Here is a 13792-nt window from a genome sequence, read left to right as displayed (position 1 = left end):
ATTGTTTGTTCCAGGCTCGACTATTTACAGGTCGTCATCACTAGCCATATCTTCCTCCTTGGTGAAGACCAGTTCTAACCCGGACGTAAAAGCGTAATCACTGAAAATCATAGTCGCCGAACACTCAGTATGGGTGAGGGATGTTGGCGCCGCTTTTATAAAAATTCCAGCAATTTCACGACGGGGGACACCAACAATGAACTTCGCGCATCGTGAACCCACCGACCCACTGAAAGGGTAAGCCTGCCCGGACCAAACAGAAGCACCCGTCATTAATACGGGTATAAATAAGCATGTGATAGTTGTTAGAAAAGAAGTCCAATGCTTTTGTAGAAACTCGCACACGTCAATGTTAAAAGATGTCATTGTGCAAGTGCAGAATTTCTGCATCTCGTAAGTTAATGGAAAAGGTTCCAGAAGTCTACATTATTTTTATACATGTACATTATGACATTTACATCGGTGTATGCTCCTGGAAGGATAGAAGAAGATCGGACTTAATCATTAAAACAGTGTCTCGTCGTCAGACGTTTCGCGTGTCTGACTATTTCATTCCAGCATTAATGGATACCTACGCTGATACAGCCATGAATCAATATTACTTGTACTCTCATTAGCTGAGTTTTCAAATCCAGGTCAAGCTATGTTCCTATATTTATAAGTCTAAAGGACAAGAATTTATTTGTCAGGATCAGATTGTGATGTGTTGTATTAGCTCAGGTATGGTACTTTAATAAGTATAGAGGACATTTCTTAACACGTTGTCACTAATTAGACTTAAGAGTATTTATTTATGTATTCATTCGTTCATTCATTTATCCATTTGTTATTTTAAGCATTGATAGTTTTCTGATTCCTCATAGGACGAGACGAATTATTTTATGCTTTATAGCACATAAAGCAACTTCTATCTTTCCGAAACACCTTCATTCAAACCTCAACTTCAAACCTTCAACTTTCCTCCCTGACATAAACTAAGTGATAGAAAACGTTAACAAAAACAGAAGAAAATTGTTTTTGAACTAATAATGTGCCATTGTCAAACAAACATATTCACAGTTTCCTTATAATATTAAATCGATAGGGCAAGGAAACGTAACCACCTTAAAACAAATCTTTCCTGCTAAAAAATACAATATTATCGAGCGGGGATAGCAACCTCGCAAAACTCATATTGCTTCCCATGGTTAATCTGACCATGTCTGCACCAGTACCGGTGGAATGGTTTTCGGTCTGTTGTCAATGATTGTCAATGCGCGTTGGATAAAGGAGGAGATGAATTGAATGTGATAATTCATCGAACGTCGCTGATAACGTGCATTAGCCACCTGTTTCAAATACACGTCGCTCTTGGCCATATTTTAACGCCGCTTTTAGGCCATAAATAACAATATTTTTGTTTGTGGACAGTCATGAATATTTCAATTGTATATTTTCTAAAGTTGTATACGTACATATCCACAGAAATCAATGGTTTAAGATAAAATATAATGGTTCGCCCGACCCATATGTTTTAGGAAAAAGTGATGAGAAACAAACATTTTGTGTGGGTTATCCAGTCACTATATGGTTGGAATAATGACGATGCTACGTATTTACGTTCCCTTCAAAAGTAAACGCTTTCTCTGAAATTCTTGCGCCATGAACTATGTCAGACGCATTTTGTGCTGGCATTAACATTCACAATGTCGGTGTATAAACTTTTTTTATTTCGTTTCCGAATAAACATTGAACAATGCCGGCGGAATTTGACCAAAAACTTTAAGATTGTTTTTGTTTTGATCTTACGGTGCGTAATAGTTGGTGTTAGAATTTAGGATTTCAGTATCCTTATGACAGGATTCGTGTCCAGTATGACTACATTTTTAGTATCGTGATGTATGGTGCGGCTTGTTGTATCTCAAACCATCACTACTTATAAGCCAGTATTACCTGATATTCCTCAGTTTGGCAGTCTCTTGTGGCCAATTATATAACTGAATAGGAATGTCAACTTCAATTATAAAGTTTTCAAAGAGTTTCGATGTCATTGTGACATAAAGCCCAACTCAACTCAACTAGTGAGGACACGGGACATATCGACATGATGCTTGGTTCACTCGTTATCAATATATTTCCTGCATTTCATGCGACAGATGGCATCTGGCTTGATTTGTTCACGATGGTCGGTTTGCTCTTTAGAAATAGTCCAGCTATATAGTGTCACTCTGTAAATAATCCAGTCCGGACTAGACAATCCAGTGATCAACAACATGAGCATCAATCTACACAATTGGGATGCGATAGCAACCTTTTGCATAAAAAGCGGTTTTAATAAACGTACTCCAAAGACATATATATTTTACTTTATTTCACATGAGTCTCATGCTAAAGGTCGTTTGCCGTCTCAAAGTGACAAACTGACCTTTGACCACTATCCAATATGCTCTTGGGCGGATTTAATAGGAATATTAAGGAACCCTCGATGTTGTGTTTCCCTCTATATTGCATTGCGATAATGTGTCTAGTATAATGTGAAAAATAACAGATCAGTCGAACGTCAATAACATTCATCCAAAACACATATTTTCATTGTTCCGAGTGCGGGCCTCCCTTTCGATAATTACGACAAACAGAGTCAGCTCCCTGCTCTTGCCAACAATGATTTCGTTTCACGTTTCCCTGGGGATTCCTTTGTCTAGACGCAAGTTTGTAGGGATCGCCATCATATGGGTGATTAATGCGCTGTTACACAAGAAACGCATACAGCATGTTAAGCGATTGGTTCAAATTTTCACCCTGGGAAGTTTCAAATGCGAGCGATGTCTTAAAAGTGACTTGTAACTTTTCAATGAGATCTTCTTGAGCCCATTTACATGCAGTGGCCACCAATCAGCAATACGTTATCAAAGGTCAACCTTGCCGTAAAACCGGCTGAAGCCGCTGACGCTCAACAAATTGGCCAAAGGTTGTAGCGGTGCAAGTCCGACGTCAAAAGGCCCATCATGTAACCCAATTAGGATATGTAGCTATTCCGAAGTATTGATCACGAGAATCACATTCAAGATTGACGGTATTTCTTAACATCGACACAGCGAAATGAGAGGATAATTTCAGATATTTGTAATGAAAGAATGAAAGAATGAATGGATAATAGAAACGAATGAATGAATGAATGAATGAATGAATGCTGCTTTACGCTGCATCAGCAATGTTCTCAGCGAGAAGCAGTAGTATGGATTCAATATGCATACTAAAAAAACTGACCGTAGATGTATATCAAAAACCATATAAAATATCAGACATATATTAAAGGTAAAGTACAAATATGAAAATTGGTTACAACTTATATCTCGTTATATAGATCCATATATTTCATAACTGATGAAACAGAAACATTAAAAAATGTTAAACATTCTGTGTCCTGTTTCTCATGAAATTGTTACCCTTAGGCTCCCAAAACTTAAGACATCACTAAGTCCAATCAGATCTTTACATTACTGTTATATGGGTTCAGGATCAAGATCTGGTGCGAACACCACGAATACTTTACATTCTTTGACTAATGTAAAGATCCGTAATAAACTAAGATCGAAATACTGACTTAGGATTTATGGCGTTCGTTTGTTTGATAAAATCGAAGGTTGTTTCAGAAACGTCAGGATGATTTGAAAATATTGGTACGAGTAGCACCTCCATTCCACCTGGTCATCTGAGGCGCTGCAGTTTGCTCTCGACAACCTCTAAAAATCGGTTTGAATCCCAGTTCGCCCCTGTTATATTCCATGGTCTGTTGGCACAATACAACATTTCTAGCAAAATGGATTTCGTGGAGTTACTGACGTTGTCACTTCGAGTTTCCTCCCGTAATTGATAGGACAAGTTTTCATTTTAAACTCTCAAAGTGGGGGCGTCGAAGCTACCTCACAAAGAAATGAACATTCGTAAACTCCATACCATAACATTAAAGGATTTGACCGTTAACTCTGCATAATAAATCAACATGACATCCGCTACAGCAAATGACAGCAACATGCTTTGGAAAAGCGCACCGCACAAGCTTAGCTAATGTAAAGGTGGGCTCAGTATGGAATCCCAGAAAGGATATCTGAGTTTCACAACCAGGAAAGAAAATGACAAAATTAAAGGAAACTCGACGTTGGGGCAACACGACACAAATATTGCTGAAAAAAACTCACATTGTAGTCAGAATGGTACAATTGATTCAGGGCCCCGTTTCACAAATCTTTCGAAAGCCTAAGATCTCGTAACTTTTCTCACATCTGAGTCCTACCAGTGGCCGGTGGCATTGTTTTCAAAAGAAAACAAGCAGTTATCTCTCTCCTTTAAACTATGTGTTACACCTTTACACAATACATTGCAATACATATTGCCATACATAGAGCACAATATATAGCAATATGAATATTGTGGCAATAACAACACCATTCGCTGACTGATCGCATTCCATGTTTTAACATTTGTACACACTTGCTAATCTAGTTTAAACATGCCTTTTTCTGGAGTTTCATGCTTTTAATTTCGATGGCATTTCTTGTAGTTACAGATTCGTTTGTCAGGCTAGCACATTATGCTTTCGCCTCTGCTTGAAGTGTACTTTCGCAGTATTTCACACATTGACACATCACAAAAGCGACAGGCTACGAGAGTTAAAATCACGCTGTCTACAGACAGGTGTTGGCGATAACTGATATGCAGCGACAAGCAGTCGCCAACCAGTACAGTAACAGTGTTATCATGTGTAGATTATCTTCAATGTCCAAGAGGAAGACAACTTGCAATTATTTCATGACGGATTTAAGCCGGGCTCAACAGCAGTATTGATATAACCTGAACGTCTCGCGAGGCGCTACATCCGGCACTAAGTATGTCCCTTGCTGCGGGGTCTACCTATATGTGAGACGGAGCCCAGCTTATTTCCGGCGAAAAGGGTATATTCATGAAATAGTTTTGGTCCGAAATTGCGCGAGCGCCAAATGTGACTTTACCAGACGGGGCCAAGTGTACATCCATGCTTGGCTGTCACAGCTGTTGACAGTCTTAATTGTTGGTTAATTTGGGGACGGTTAGATCGGACGCGCTTCTGAATCATTTACGGATGCTGTTCTTGTCATCCTCATCCGGTAGGACAATCATGGGGTGAGGACTTGATGCGGTATATGAGGAAAGGGAGAGTTGTACAGTTAATTGGTTCCACCTGTGTTACTCATGCCATGTACAAAGACCAACAATATGGTACCCTAGCCCCCATATGTAAACGTTTGTTCATATCCATGTTTATATTCGCTTTGCTTAGGATCACTAAGCAATGCACATATGTGGTGATTGGCAGTCGGTGATGTGTGGGTCCTGTTCGTGTAGCCCAGGTCAAAACTAATTTGTTAACGAACTTCGGGCATGGAGAGTCCTTAGATGGATGACCCTGTTTGGCAACTTGAGTCCTGAGAGTTTCTAGGACTTCAGTCCTGCCCCACAACGAAGCACATGTGATACATGTAGTCTCATCTTAGGCAAGTGTGTTTGTTTTAAATTCCCTCTCTTCACCCAGAACATGGGTACCCGGTGAGATAAAGTCAAGTGACTATTGAATTTGTAGCGCCTAACAGGCACCTGAGGTTATGATGGGTAATAATATTCAGATTCTGATTACAGCGTCCAGTAAGATGGGTACCAGGCCCTGTGTAACTGTATTATCATTACAATCAACTGATGAATGAGATACTGGCGTAAAAGAAGTATCAGCTATTATGACTACAGTTGCCCTTAGTACTGATGAACAGAAATTAACACGATATCGATCCAGTGTTCGTGACAGGTTTGTTGTGCTAATTGAATGCACACAATTGGAAGAAAACAAAAAACAAAAAAATACGTTATTTGATTTCGCGATAGCGCAGAAATTTATTATTGTTGGTGGACTCTGTTCATTCCATTGTAAGCTTCATATACCATAGCCGGTATGTATATGTTTTGTGAACCTTGTCAAGCACCGCACTGGTAGATATTCAAACTTTGTAGTCGGTGATTAATCCTGGATCAGATTTGATTGATTTTATGAGCAATACTGGATATCGATGACATACATCATCCACGTCAGTGAGTCCAATTATCCACATCTGACGATAAACTTCCATTGCTGCAGACAAATCTTCTAACGCGAAATCTTGATGGGATGAAGTTGCCCAACAAACAAGGAAGTGTATAACATGATGGATGCCACAAGGGACAGAACAACGTATGTTGTGACGTACAACGTAGGGGCTGGCACATGTTATTGAGGTAGTGTGGACGAGGGGGGAGGGGGGGGGGGGGAATTTGTTTACCCAAATGCTTCAAAGAATGAAGGCCATTAGTGTTTCGGAAAAGGGTCGTAAGTGTCTAATACTTTGTTTTCGAATGAGACATCAGTTTGGACTGACTTTACTAAGAAATGAATGTTTTGAGACCGACAAAACATACCAAAGATAGTCCTGTGGCAGCCGTTCTGGCCAAGTTCAGTTGCAAAACGCCAACCATACTATTGGTCTTTGATATTGAATGTAAACAGATTGTGGACAAGAAGTTCGTTAGCTTTTGGTAATGATATATCTCCCGCTTTAACCACCAGTACAGCAGTTCTTTCTGGCTTAAAACGTAGCGATATCTCCATGTTCATTCACATTCATATAGACATACCTATGACGATACGGTGTAGAATTGATCTTCAGCAACCATACTTGTCGTAAGGGACGACTAAAGGGCCCTGGGGTGAGGCTCATTGATTTGGTTGACGCATGACGAATCCCAATAGCGTAGATCGATGTTCATGCTGCTGATCGCTGGATTATCTGGTCCAGATTCGTTTATATACAGACCGCTGCTATGTAGCTGCAATACTGCTGAGTGTGGTGATAAATAACAAACCAAACAGATTGCATGTACAAACCGAACCAAACAATCCGCATAACGTTAGTCACTTGTTCAGGTTATTGGCTGTGCTACAGCGTTGAGCGGATATGGTATGAATTTGTAAAACCTTCTTTGTCAGCAGCCTGGGAGGCCAAACAATCACTGTCATTTTGGCCGAACCAACTGTTAAACGACTTTGCGCACATTGTACTCGTGTGTGGAATTCTGTCCGATTTGTTGGAACAGAAAACGTACAAACGCCAGTTCTGCTCACTGTCACTGTTTGTTTGGCGACATGGTTAGGTCAGTCGTTCGAGGCTGAATTCTTTGTTCATAGTCATGTTTCTTAGGCAAGCAGAAATTGATTTACCAATGACAGTGGAGTGCAGCATAGCGGGCAAGGGAGACGGACCTGGGCCTTAGGCGCGAAGAGCAGGCGGTTTAAGCACTAGTTTAAGCAGCTATCTGGTACACAAACACACGCAGAGACAGGACAGGCGCACTCTCTGAAATAATTCTGAATGCAACCAAAAGCCCTTATCTCTGCTAGTATCGTTTTTGTAAGTCCGTTCTAAGCGTCAAAGACTATTTGGGCATAGGGAAATTTTATCGCAATATTCTTATTAAAATGTATTCAGTTCTAAACTAGTTCAAATCTCTGACGTTGCAATGCACAGCACGGAAGCCTTAACCTCTAGTTCGCCAGTCCTAATTTAAATTGTTGCTTCGTGAGGACCACACGCCAGCCAAAGCAGTAATCGTACACCTATGTCACTTTCGGCTTCCTCATCACTTTCAGCTGGGCACGTCCAGTTATAGTTAACCATGTGGGATTAACGACGCTTTGAACAGTATTTCACAGCATGTCAGATTCATTTAGGCGAAAAGTCAGATGTCACGCATGTTTTGTATCACAATATGGTTAAATAACACAGTGATACTGCTGACAAAGCGGGGTTCATAAATCAATGCTTTTAAAGCAAAAATCAGGATGCTGACCGAGTAGCATAATTCGTGCACGTTACAAATTCAGATCGCTACACTTTATAAATTCATGGGGCCGTGAGGTATCCTAAAGGTTAAATCATTCGCTCGTCCAGCCGAAGACCTGGTTCCGATTCCGAACATGTGTACATGTACAAAATGTCACACAATTTTTTGTACCTTTCAGCATCATCAACATCACAATAACGGCCTTCTTTGAATGCCATAGTCAGCGTTCATTAAATGTTCACTTGAGAGGTACCAAATTTATGTCATTAATTACAGTTAAGGTTTCAGGTTTGTTCCGTCAAGAGCACAGCTCTTTGACCATTGATATCACCTGTTCTGGAACTCTTTGCTTCCGCTAAGTCGAGCATAATTTGAGCAATGGAAAATTACATCAAATAATCCAGATTTCATGAGAGAAATATTTAGTCGTGTAGCATGAAAACCCGTTATACAATTACCTTCAATCAGGAAAAGGAAGTCTTACTCTAGCGCTGTTTGCTTAAAATGTTTTCTTAAATCATATTTGTGAATGATTTATCAGCCACTGGGAATGTCAAGAAACACTTAATGTGCTTTGTGAAAATTATCTGAAGGAATATCAAATAGAGAGGTCACTTGCTACGGTTTCACGAAGATGAAAAATGGAACAGGTACCTTTGTGTCAGGCTGCTTTGACCGTATGACTTCACATTGATTTGGGTGTTGTCATCATTTATGACGCGGATCTTTCGAGGCACATTGCAAAGGGCCATGTCCCATATTAAAAGCAGGAACATGACAGTTGGCATAATGCGCCTTGCAGCACATTCGTGTCGTTTGATGGGTGTACAGAAACATTTCATCACTCCAGTTGAGTGGCTGAGTGGTTGGATTTGGATGATTTTTTTTTATTTTTAAAACAGACAGGCTGGCTTTTTACGTCCCTGCTTCAAACACTCAATTTGTGTCCGTGAAAAAAACAACATCGCACAGCTGTACTACTGCTGAATCAAATATATGCTCACGATATAAATTGTACAATCGACTCTCCTTTCGGCAGAGCTTTCTTATGGATGTGCAACAGGTGTCCCAATCAGAACGCGCAGATGCCTAAGGTGATGGAGTTCCGTGTAGGGTTGTTAGCAAGTTCTTATTCTGATCGTTCGAACGTCAGCGCTCAATACGCGTGTCAAAGTAGCAACCTTCAATTTCAGTCTCTCTTCTGCCCACGTCGTGCTGAAACATCAGTTGAGGGGCTGGGTTTAACGCCTCTTTGATCAGTATTTGGAAAGGATTTTGTTGCTTTTATTTACGAAACTATTCCAGCACAAATAGTAAAAGAATATCAGGATATGATTTCCTTTACAGACTTCAGATTTGGTGGTTATTTTAAGTCAAGCATTCACTTTGGGCTTTAACTTCCTTGCACCTATTAGACAACTCTAACAAAGGCAGCCCTCATGTATACGCATGTCAGAACAAATCTGAAACAGGTACCCTCGCCAATTCCTTCAGGCTTCTTGTCATTTTAGGACATTCAGGGACGACGAAAATTCTTTTGAGAGGCTGTTGCGTGACCTATGCAACAGTTATGCAATTTCTTTCTACACCATTCTTGGAGGACGTTCTTGGACCACGACCTCCCTCAAGTATACACATGATAGTGTGGACCTTGAAACAGATTCCATCATCAAATCCTTCAACTTTCCGGTGACAAAGACGTATATAGGTTGTCCCATGCTACAGTTAGCCAATTTTTCTGTCGACACCTCTGTATCTCTTGGATGACATTCTTGAACCACGACTGCCCTCAAAAATGCATGTCAGAATAAACCCTAAACAGCTATTACCGATGTGACTTTCAGTTTTAACTCACACTTAAGCAGGTACCCACCCCAAGTCCTTCACCCTTCTGTTCCAACGTTATACAATGGACATTCTGGGGAAATAAAACGAATACATAACGTATCTTGTGTGGTCCTTGCAACAGGTGTCCCTGTTAATACGCTCAGATATATGCAATTCCTTATTGGGTTCTTGGCAAGTTCTTATTCCAATGGCTCCCGTCACTTCTGTGTAAACATTTCACAATGGACACCCCGGGGAATAGAAAAGCGTTTACATTTTATGTTGTGTGATCCGTACAACAGGTGCCCAACTTACTACGCTTAGATGTCTAAGGTGATGCAATTCCTTGTTGGGTTGTTAGGAAGTTCTTATTGGAATCGTTCGCATGTGAGCACGAAACAACGTCTCTTTGGTGTGTTTTTCAACGTGTATTTAAGAGAAAACTGAACGTTACATGGCAAATACGAACTACGTGCGAGTACCCCTCTGACCAACTAACAATCCGAATCCATTGGTCTGTGTGAGGTTTACAGCAAATAACAGTTTACTGCAATGTCAATTTCCCATCTTTTCACAAGTCTGTGCAACTATTTAGTTTTCGAGATTAGTATGTTATGACAGTGTGATTTTTGCTAACGTTGGTCTACTGTTACCTCTGTGAGCGCCTGACTTCGTCCACCTACGTATCGGATGTCTTTAAACTTCATTTTCAAATATCTTCAACCATGGATCTGAAGCTTATCAATAATGTATCATGACTGAGTCGTGATCACCGGAGTATTTCTGGATCAATACATGAGGCCGAGGTCGGTTAAATTAACGTCAAAAATGAAATTGCTATATGCACTCATCGAGTTGGGATAGCACTTGGTGTCGTTTTGCTCTAATGTCGATATAGATAGATGGAGAGAGATAGCATTTTCGAGAAAATCCTTCATGCATATATAAAGGTAAGTATCAGTATCAGTATCAGGTTTCATCTAAATAGGCTCATATACAGCCTTAAATGCCACTGAGAAACCAATATACCTTACCCCCCTCTGTTCTGCCTTGTCCCGCCTCTGCAGTTCACGTCCTACAGTTCATCTGCGTCACAATCCGTAGTCACACTAAAAGCCCTGGCCTGTACATTCATAATTCATTAACCCAAACCAGATCCTGGGCCCGTACATCCCAGACCCATTCTGAAGACCTTGCGGCCGGCGTGGTTGCCGAATGTTCAGTCATTCACTCGTCACAACGAAGGCCCGGGTTCGATTCCCCACATGGGTACAATGTGGTAAGCCCATTTCTGGTGTCTCACGCTGTGACATTGCGAGATTATTTTTTCTTAAAGCGGAGTTACTAACTCACTCACTCACTCATCCCTGTGAGTGGCGGTTCATCTGACGGGTCGTAACCACCCCATATCCCTTACATCTGCACCCCAACTTAATCCGTAGATCCTTACATTCATAGCCGAGTTCGAACCCTGGGACCACTATATCCTTGGTCTTCACATCCACAGCTACTTAAAAAAACAGACATTACATCCGCAGGCCTGACACAGACGCCGCAACCCCGACCCAATCGGCTCCTTACCGTCGTCGTCATTCCGGAGACAGCCCTAACACAATCGGTTCTTTCCCGTCGCCTTCATTCCGGAGGCAGCTCACTAACTTATGTATGGATAATGAAACGAAACCATGTTTTATGACGACGATGGTACTTCACAATGCATCTTATGAGATAAAGAGTTTTGCGGCTGACAAGTTTATGTTTTTTCATAAAAGACACAAGTGATAAAAACCGTATCAAATGATGAATGGTGTTGTCATTTATTGATCACTGACATAAAATGAGCTCATTTCAAACTTGAACGTTGAAACAAATTGTCTCAGATATGACGGCAGAGTATGAATAAAACATTCATGGCTGATGGTTCGAAAATAGACCGTCCTGTTGGAGTCTGGTAACAGAGTTTACTGCTTTTCCCGACTTCAAGCATGAGTGAGTGAATATTGTTTAGCGGCGTCTTTAGCAATATTCCGCAACAACCTGAGGTGACAACAGAATTCGAGCTCACACATCTTACCCAAGTAAGGAATCGAATCCGGGTCTTTCTCGAGACGAGACAACTACTGGGCTATCCCTTTGTCCCCCATGATCGCCCATGAGAAAAGGTTTTGGAGAAGTTGTAGACTCATCTTTCGAAAACAAGAAATATTCGTCCACCATATGTAACATGGCTGTTTAATCAAATGTTTCCAATAGTCGACAGCATCGGTCAACATCGTTTAGCTCTATTTATATTCAAAATTGATTCTATGTAACTTGAGGTTGCCGCGACAGCAGATCCGGAGACTTCTTACTGAATCTGGTTGTCTGTGATATCACCTTAGTACCGTGACGATCCGAGTTACAGTTGGTCTTCAGCAACCCACAATTATCGCAAGAGCTGACTATCGGGTACGGGTGGTGAGACTCGATTAATTGGTTGACTTGTCATATTCTATTTGTGAAGATCGATGCTCACAGCGGTTAATGACTGGGTTATCTGAGCCAGTGTCTCCATAATTTGATTATTTATAGACGGCCGCTATGCAGCTGAAGTATGACTGAATGTTGCTTTTAACAACAAAAGTAGCAAACAAACCAAAAAACATTGTCCTAAAATGGAAAGAGCTGTTTGTCGGATCCGTTTCCTTAGCAACAATAACTTCACTTCAGAACATAATTATACTAACACCTTAAAAGAAATAAAATTCACAACATTTTTTTCATTCTAATATAGACGTCCCTTTCGATAGTCCTGTTCCTACGACAAAATCGCTTACTTAGTAGCGTCCTCAAATGCATGTTGTTCTCACGAAACATCCTTTCGATTTCAAACAATGGTCATCCATGTTGACACTACGACCTTTGACCATGTCCCCGACATGAAGTTCTCAAATACACGGCAATAATTCTGAAAATCACCTTTAACACTTTTCTTGTCATATGTTTCGAAGATGCCTCTACATGTAATCATTCATGCCTGCCATTCACATTTGCTAAATGCTTCATCAAACAGATAGTCGTCCATAATAGCCATTGCCCAGTGGCACAACCACCCAGGTTGGGGCATCATTTACGTCGGCTCACGGTCATGGCGAAATTATTAAGGACTTTATCCTGATCCTAAACTCAACCACGTGGTGTACTGACCTCATCCGCATCACAAATAGCCTCGAGCATGTCCAGTATGTTCGGTTCATGATTGATCTCGGCTCCATGTTCGACGCAGACACGTCCTCGTCGGTCAGTGTAATTTAAGCAAAGATGTTCAATCATTAAGTTTCCTCTCAGTCCCCCTCTTCTGTCTGACGTGTGCTGTGGATGATTGCTGTGCTGTCTTGATGCATCGTGTGGAAAACAAATCGGATTACAGACGCATTCAATGAGGGACCTCTGTGCCCATAAGAATTCCCTCTTGCATCTTCACCCCACCATCCAAACACACACATACATGAAAAATAAAGGAGAGCATATTTCGGAAGTGTGGTTTAACAATTCAGTTATGTTATGTCATCTGAGAAGATAATATGGGAGGTTTGACATGCCCTCCGTGCACTTATCTCCGCTATTATTTATCAGATATTACTATGCCGACCGATATCCCCGTAAACACTAGCGTTAGTCCGGACAAACAAACAGACAAACATATCATCAAACACACATCTGAACAGCAAACATATTGCATACTGAGAGAATGATGTTCGCTCTCTCGGGTAGCCGCAGACCCTAGCACGGATGTCAGTGTGACTGGAACCTCAGAAAACCAGGACTAAGTCGGATAATCGAGGATAATTCCTCATAGACTTGGATCCGTCAGAAGTGTAGTTTTGTTGGGCTTTTTCAAACAAACAACAGTCGGCGCCAGTGTCTGTCTCGAGATGGAATGGCGTTTGGCGGAAGTAAATGAACGCCACGAAAATGCGTATTTCCACTTAGGAACAACTTTTTGAACAGCCTTTAAGCATATTTAAGGGAAGTCGAAGATGAACTACTGTTTTTTTTATCTTATCTTCCTGGTTTCTTCCTGTTGGCTTAAACATGGTGCCAG

The sequence above is a fragment of the Haliotis asinina genome, chromosome 16, assembly GCF_037392515.1.
Source record: "Haliotis asinina isolate JCU_RB_2024 chromosome 16, JCU_Hal_asi_v2, whole genome shotgun sequence".
Lineage (NCBI taxonomy): Eukaryota > Metazoa > Mollusca > Gastropoda > Lepetellida > Haliotidae > Haliotis > Haliotis asinina.
The sequence above is the reverse complement of the archived record's forward strand: the minus strand, read 5'-3'. Positions refer to the sequence as shown.